Source organism: Micropterus salmoides, unplaced genomic scaffold, assembly GCF_014851395.1.
Source record: "Micropterus salmoides isolate LMB-PRFRI ecotype aquatic unplaced genomic scaffold, ASM1485139v1 Ms_hic_scaffold_13, whole genome shotgun sequence".
Lineage (NCBI taxonomy): Eukaryota > Metazoa > Chordata > Actinopteri > Centrarchiformes > Centrarchidae > Micropterus > Micropterus salmoides.
In genome coordinates, this window is record NW_024040374.1 from 20,855,654 (window position 1) to 20,863,503 (window position 7,850).

Here is a 7,850-nt window from a genome sequence, read left to right on the forward strand (position 1 = left end):
TGACTGCACGTGCTGCTGATGTGGGGCCTCTTCCTCCCCCTGATAAAAGTGTCTTATCAACACATCAACTATGATTCCATGGTGGTAAATGGATTTTGCATGTTAGGTGAAGGACAACCTGTTAGTTGGTCTGTGTGATTCTCCTTCCTACATGTTTCCTGAGTGTTTCTTTCTTTCCATCTCCACGCCTTCACCCTTGACATCCTTTTGGATGCTGCAGGACTGGAGAGACCATGAAGTCACCAGCTCAGGCAACAACAACCAGCCAAACTGCTGCACTTTCTTTCCTTCTGGTGTCTTTCTTTTTATATAAACATGAGCACTGACAAAGCTGTCATTTGTTACAGCAGCATAAATCTGGGGGTAAAACTTATCTTTAACACCTCTATTAATCATTTATAAGTTTGTTATAAGCATGTAATACATTATAACACATTACACTGTAGTTATTGTGGTGGCAGAACATTGATCCATATTATATTCATGCTGGTAATTATGTATCTAACACTGTTTACTTATAGTTACCTTCTCTGACTTCATACTGTGCACTAGGACATCAAGATTTGTGTGTGTGTGTGTGTGTGTGTGTGTGTGTGTGTGCGCGTGTGTGAACATCTGTGAAATTGTTATGTCTTATGCCTCTCCGTTACTATGAGAAGTGGAGTTTTTAAGGCCACTGTGTGAGGGGGACAGTCTCCCTCCTAAAAATGTTATGTTTGTCCTCTGCTGAGGGCCAGATGTCTGATACTGCCCTAGGTGGTAGACGTCTGACCCAGCTGAATTCTTTTGCAGTTTGCACCGTGTTTCTTTCTTACTTTTCTAAATACCAAAAGACAACAGTTTGTTGTAATCCATTTATTTGATCAGTTCTGCAACAGGAAATATATGATTTCCACAACACCTATAAAAAGCTTTAAGGACATTTAAAGTGTTTATTAATGTAAAGTGTTATAGATTACACTCATCAGCCACTTTATTAGGCACACCTGTTCAATTGCTTGTTAACACAAATAGCTAATCAGCCAATCACATGGCAGCAACTCAGTGCATTTAGGCATGTAGACGTGGTCAAGACAACTTGCTGAAGTTCAAACCGAGCATCAGAATGGGGAGGAAAGGGGTTTAAGTGACTTTGAACATGGCATGGTTGTTGGTACCAGACGGGCTGGTCTGAGTATTTCAGAACCTGCTGATCTACTGGGATTTTCACTCACAACCATCTCTAGGGTTTACAGAGAATGGTCTGAAAAAGAGAAAATATCTAGTGAGCGGCAGTTGTGTGGATGAAAATGCATGGTTGATGTCAGAGGTCAGAGGACAATGGGCAGACTGGTTTGAGATGACAGAAAGGCAACAGTAACTCAAATTACCATTCGTTACAACCAAGGTATGCAGAATACCATCTATGAACGCACAAAACATTGAACCTTGAAGCAGAGGGGCTACAGCAGCAGAAGACCACACTGGGTGCCACTCCTGTCAGCTAAGAACAGGAAACTGAGGCTCACCAAAACTGGACAATAGAAGATCTGAAAAACGTTGCCTGGTCTGATGAGTCTCGATTTCAGCTGCGACATTCAGATGGTAGGGTCAGGATTTGGTGTAAACAACAGCCATCCTGCCTTGTATCAATGGTTCAGGCTAGTGGTGGTGGTGTAATGGTGTGGGGGATATTTTCTTGTCAAACTTTGGGCCCCAACTGAGCATCGTTTAAACGCGACAGCCTGCCTGAGTATTGTTGCTGACCATGTCCATCACTTTATGACCACAGTGTACCCATCTTCTCATGGCTACTTCCAGCAGGATAATGCACCATGTCACAAAGCTCAAATCATCTCAAACTGGTTTCTTGAACATGAAAATAAGTTCTCTATACTCCAATGGCCTCCACAATCACCAGATCTCAATCCAATAGAGCACCTTTGGGATGTGGTGGAGCGGGAGAATCACATTGTGGATGTGCAGCCTACAAATCTGCAACAACTGCGTGATTTTATCATGTCAATAAGGACCATAGTCTCTGTGGGATGTTTCTATCACCTTGTTGAAAGTATGCCCGAAGTATTAAGACAGTTCTGAAGGCAAAAGGGGGTCCAACCCGGTACTAGCATGGTGTACCTAATAAAGTGGCCGGTGAGTGTATATTCTTTAACTATCTGTTTATTCGAACATCCAGTTATTGATGCTTCACATGAGCTGTTAAAGCAGTAAAACTACATTAATAACGCTTATATACTGTATAAGATCGTATCTGTTTACAACTGCAATATATTGTGTTATAAACAATTTATTAAATGTTTATACTGCTTAAAAATGCTAAAAAAGGGAGTGGGCTAAAATAAAGTGTTAGAACAGAACAGGGAGAAAACAACATATACACAAAGAAAACCTTCCTAAGAAAACCATGTATCTTCAACTTTAGTGATTTAGAATGTTTCTGAAAAACTGAAGGAGTACGTGTTCCTTCTTACTAAGCTAAATAAATAATTTAAAACCAATTAGATTAGCTTCATCTGTATTGTTTTGGAGAAGCATGGTTTTCCCGGTGGTGATATGATTTACTTAATTACAGACGTTTTTTTGGTGGCCTATTTTGATTAAACTCTAAAGAGATGTTCCCCTGGCATGGACTTGAATCTTAGCTTTGTGTATTTACACTCTATACTTGCCTAGTAGATATGGAGAATACACTTTATGACATTATCAATGACATTGTTGTTTGAGCTGACTGCAAAAAAGAACACCATATAATCTAAATTAGGGGGAAATACTGAAAGTTGTAATAACCCAAGACCAGTGAGACAATTCAAAAGACAGATGTAAGAGAACACTCGTAAAGATTTTGGGGAAATATTCCCTTTCCTCCTTGCAGAAGGAAAAACATCATCTATCAAAAATGTCAGTGCCATAAAATATTTAAAAATCATGGCACCAAAAGAAAAAATCTAAAGTGCATGACAGAAGAAAGTGTGCCAAACTAAGATGACACCATGACACAAACACTCCAGCAGCCTTCATACAAAATCAGAGGTTTGCTGTGAATATGTACATATAATAATTGCTATATGGAGTCTATAGAAACACATACCTTCAGAAGTTGGTATCCATGCTCTATATGCTATTATAATATTATACTGTGTGTTCTCATATGATTACAGTAACCCTCAAGTAACCTTTTTTAATTACAGTGCAGACACAGCACAGACAGACGGGCAAAACCAGCTTGCTTCTGTCCCTGTCTCGACTCAGCTCTGTTTATTTAAGCTAGGCTCTCTGCCACCTGGTCATGTTTTCCCTTTTTCGTTGAGGTAATGAGAGTACTCTGCCATGTTCTCTGTTGTTGGATGCCCTTAGTCACCGCAAGGATGAGACACAGAGAGACAGACAAAGAGAGAGAGCAATGACTTTAATCTGTCCGAGTAATCCCTTAGCTCCCCCTAGTGCTTTCCTAAAGACAGTTAAAATGTGTAAAAACGAAATAACATGAAGGAAGCTTTCCCACGCACACTTCAATCCCCCCAGACAACGCTGAAAATTCACCAAAAACATAGCTCGGGGAATGTTTGCTGACCTTTTAAGCCAGCAGTTTAGGGGTTTTTTCCCCTGCACACAGCTGTCTAAAACAAATCATCAACAGCCCACAGCAGAGAGAAGGAGTCTGTCTACGTTTAAATTTGCTCAGAGGCACATAAACAGTAACTCTTAGGGCCAAACTCTGGTCAAACTGGACTGTGAATGTTTAGCTTTCAAACTGAAAATAAAGGAAAATGCCAATAAAATGACTAAACAACAAAAACAACTTAACCTCTTCTGTTAGTCACTCCACTCACAGCACGCACTTTCTACTCAGTTTATAAACCCCCTTGGCCCAGTGTCAGGCTTCAACACAGGGGAAGTCTACATTTTCAGAATTCAAATGGCTCGAGCACCGCCTCTTCTGCCATAGCAAAACATATGCTTTGTAATTTTGGTTGCCTACTTGACATGGAGCCATTTGTCTCTCTTTAGCTGAACTATGGATCACAGGCAGAGCAGAACTGTATCATTTTCTTTAGTTATGTTTGGGATAAAGGTTTAAGGAACTGCCAAGCTTTTGGTCTGTTAAACTGTGGTTTCAGAGAAATTATAGCCTAAATAGCTAGCTTCTACCTTTAAATAGCAGGGTAAATCCTTCATAACTTGGTTCAATAAATAGAAAAACTTGTCATACAGAAATCTCATGGATAAATATGTGATTCATTTTGATTTTACTTATATAGCGCCAATTCAACAGTTGCAGTTTTCTCATTGCACTTTTAATATAGAGCATCTATAGACTGTACTCTTTGTATTTTTATTTACAGATACACAATTCCAACCAAAAGCAAGCAAGTGGCAACAATGGAAAGGAAAAAACAAAGAAAGCAAAAAAAACCTTGAGCAGAACCTAATCTTAGGATGAGCGGCCAAATGGTTGGGTTCAGAGAAACAGTAGCCCAATGCAAGTTCCACATAGAGATGAAAAATAATAGCAGTGGTAGTGGTAATAATTTCACCTCAATGATAAATTACTTTATTTTAATATTTAAAATTAAATTATTAACTCCTGGACTTTAATAGCTCCTGTGTTTCAGCAGCTTTTCTGCTCATGATCAAAACTTCCTGCACATTCAGAATCTCTCCAACTTATCTGAAATGTCCAGAAAAAAAGACTATCATCCCTTGATGAGAATTCACAATATTTTTAAGTCTACCTTCCCTATACTCTACTGTGCATTATGATATTGCTCCGCTGGTAGTAGGCTATCCTCTTTAGACCGTTTTACCGACAGATGTGGGACTGCATGCTGCATGTGAAACCAAAACCAACCGAAAACACTACTGTGGGGCAGAAATCTCACCAAAACTGCACACATGTTAATTTCAGCACCTCCGATAAATTGCAGCTCACAGTCCCAAACAGAGCAACCTTGCACCTCAGTTTTTAAATGTTTATATTGCAAAATCGTATGAGCTACGTTACCACTCGTCACAACTGCATGGACTCACAGCGCGAGGGGCACTTGATTACTATCACGGCTTACACCGGTGTCGCATCAGCTGGGAAGAATTGATTCGCGTCGAGCCGAAAACTTTCTCTTGTGGCGCCCCCCAACATTTTGCGCCCTAGGCACCCACCTATGTCGCCTATGCCACGAGCCGTACCTGAGTCTAAGCATATAGCAGCATAACTAAGGGATGGTTCAGGACTTACCTGAGCCAGCCGTGACTATAAGCTTTATCAAAGAGAAAAAGTCTTATGCCTACTGTTAAATGTGGAGATTGTGTCTGCCTCCCGAAACCAAACTGAGACCCGATTCCACAGGAGAGGAGCTTGATAGCTGAAGGCTCTGTCTTCTATTCTACTTTTGGAGACTCTTAACTCTTAATACATAGTGGAAACTGAACCAACAAAAACACACTGCCACAAGAAACACGGGATATTAGAGGTACAGCACATACAATTGTAATTTTTTATGCAGCAGCCTGGTGAGGCTCTCTGTATGGCTCAGTTAAAACAAGTGATTTCAGGAGAGTAAAGGCCTGCACACTTGTAATTCCAATGAGCTGATTTGTGTGTGTGTGTGTGTGTGTGGGGGGGGGGGTATAGGTGGGTGGTTTAGGACTTGCCTTCTCAGTAGCTGTCAGGTCTCTCTGGGCAGGTGTTTGTCAGAGTCATGGGATAGCCTGAACCAGCAGATGGTGCTCTTGTTTTATCCTTAAAGATCTCTCTCTTTCCCACACACATACACTCTCTCTCTCTCTCTCTCTCTCTCACACACACACACACTCACACACACACACACACACACACACACACTGTGTTATGGGAACCAAGTGGTGTGAGAGAAACCACTCATCCTGGTCAGATGATTGAGTTTGTTGAATTGTCCCAACACACGTCACTAAACAACTCCTGCACACTGTCTCCTCAGTACCATTGGGCTCAAGTCACCAGTGTTGCTCCAGGCACTGACTGCTTGCTCAGCTAATGTGAATTTGGCAGACTGCAGTAAAATACAATATGAGGGCAGAGCCATAAAGCAATCAGGCTCCCTGGCTATCCATTTCAACCTTCCCTACTCTGCTCGTCAGGGAATTCACAAATAATTTCCAATAAGCTGAGCTGTCAAATTGTGCGCTTGACATTAAGCAGATGCATCCAGACGGTTGCATAATTGCTTACACTGAACAATTAGCTTCTTGGGATTTAAGTAGGTCACTTCTTGTGGATATTGCAGCATGAATGCAAATGCATCTAATGCTACCTTCCTGCAGCCTTGGCCTACCCCTCATGTGAGTTGCTCCTTTGCCAAGGTAATCCAGAGTATGGATCTGCATGGAGAGGCTTTACATACAAATGGATGGGGAGGAGAGAGAGAGAGAGAGAGAGAGAAGTTTACTGGGCTGACGTAAGAGACACAGGAATATAGTTGGTGTACTTTGAAAAAATTATACTTCTCCTTACTGAGCGAGGGCAAGAGGGTTAAGAGGCTGGCGCTGCCACACTTCTAAATGAATGTGTTTAGAGTGACTAGAGGTAGATTACTCCAAAGTGGGTATTAGGCAGTGAGGAGCTGCTGGAGAGAGTTAAGACACTGAGCAAAGGCCTGCTGGGTATCCAGGCAGGGATCCATCTCTTTGCCTCTCAGAGTTGACTCACACTCTATGTGTGCATGCCACTCTCACACAGTCAATTTAAAATTATGTGATACAATAATAAAAACATTTTTGATTCATGATATTGAAATCTCAGTAAGACTTTTGTGTTTTAATCATCTGATGATAACCACAATTTTGTGAATTCAGTGGCTCCACCATCCAGCTTGTAACATTTTACTGGTCCCACATTTCTTTCTTACTGCATGTTCACACACATGAACATGTGTTTAAACTTCTGTTTGTACAATTAAAGGCTGCAAATCAACTAGTGTGCTCCAGTCCTGTTTTTCCCATGAAAGTTTGCTCACCTCTAACTGAGTAGCACTGATTCAGCCGAATATTGCTTGAAGATGCACAGAGAAGTCTTTTTACCAAACTTGCATGTGGAATGGGGTTCTTTCGTCTCCATCATCTTACTTTTGTCTGTCTTGCCTTACAAAAATAATTATGACAGAGAAATGTGTAACCTTTGCAACATGTAACATTTGTAGGAATGACAGGTAGGTTAAAACCAAACCATCACGTTTCAGCTAATTGGACTTGAAGAACAAGTTGTACCCTAATAAGGACTCTCACACATTGGACTCTATTTCATTTATACACACACACACACACACACACTCAAAGCAGGGAGGAGTGGGCTCTTTATTGGTACTTACGTCAGGGTGGAAAGAACATTTTCTTGCCCATATTCCTGTCTGAGGTTAACGGGCAACATCCGTCTCTTTCTCGCTCTCTCTCCCTCCCACATGCTCACTTACTGACTACATCGCCCACCTCTCTCTCCCTCTCTCTGTCTGCCTCCACCAAACATTTATTTCTCTGTGTGGGAGAGCCTTCCTGCGAGCACTGGCCCACAGGGACCCTTTCCTGCTGCTGCAATGGGTGCAGATTGTAACCTCATGTGCCCCTGTAAGTGAGTCATGCAAGGTAAAGAAGGAGTTGTGTGTGTGTGTGTGTTAGTGAGACAGTTGGGTTTTAAAGAAACAGGCTACTGAGTGTTTCCTTTGACAATGTGGTAATCAACTTAAGCACTGACATTCACTCGAAGCATCATGGGAGCACATTAGGATGAGGCGAGGAGCAGATATTGATTCAGTGGTTTTATGTACTAACACATCATATAGTCCTTTGTGAAGACTTCCTCTGTTGTGATATTATCACAGTAT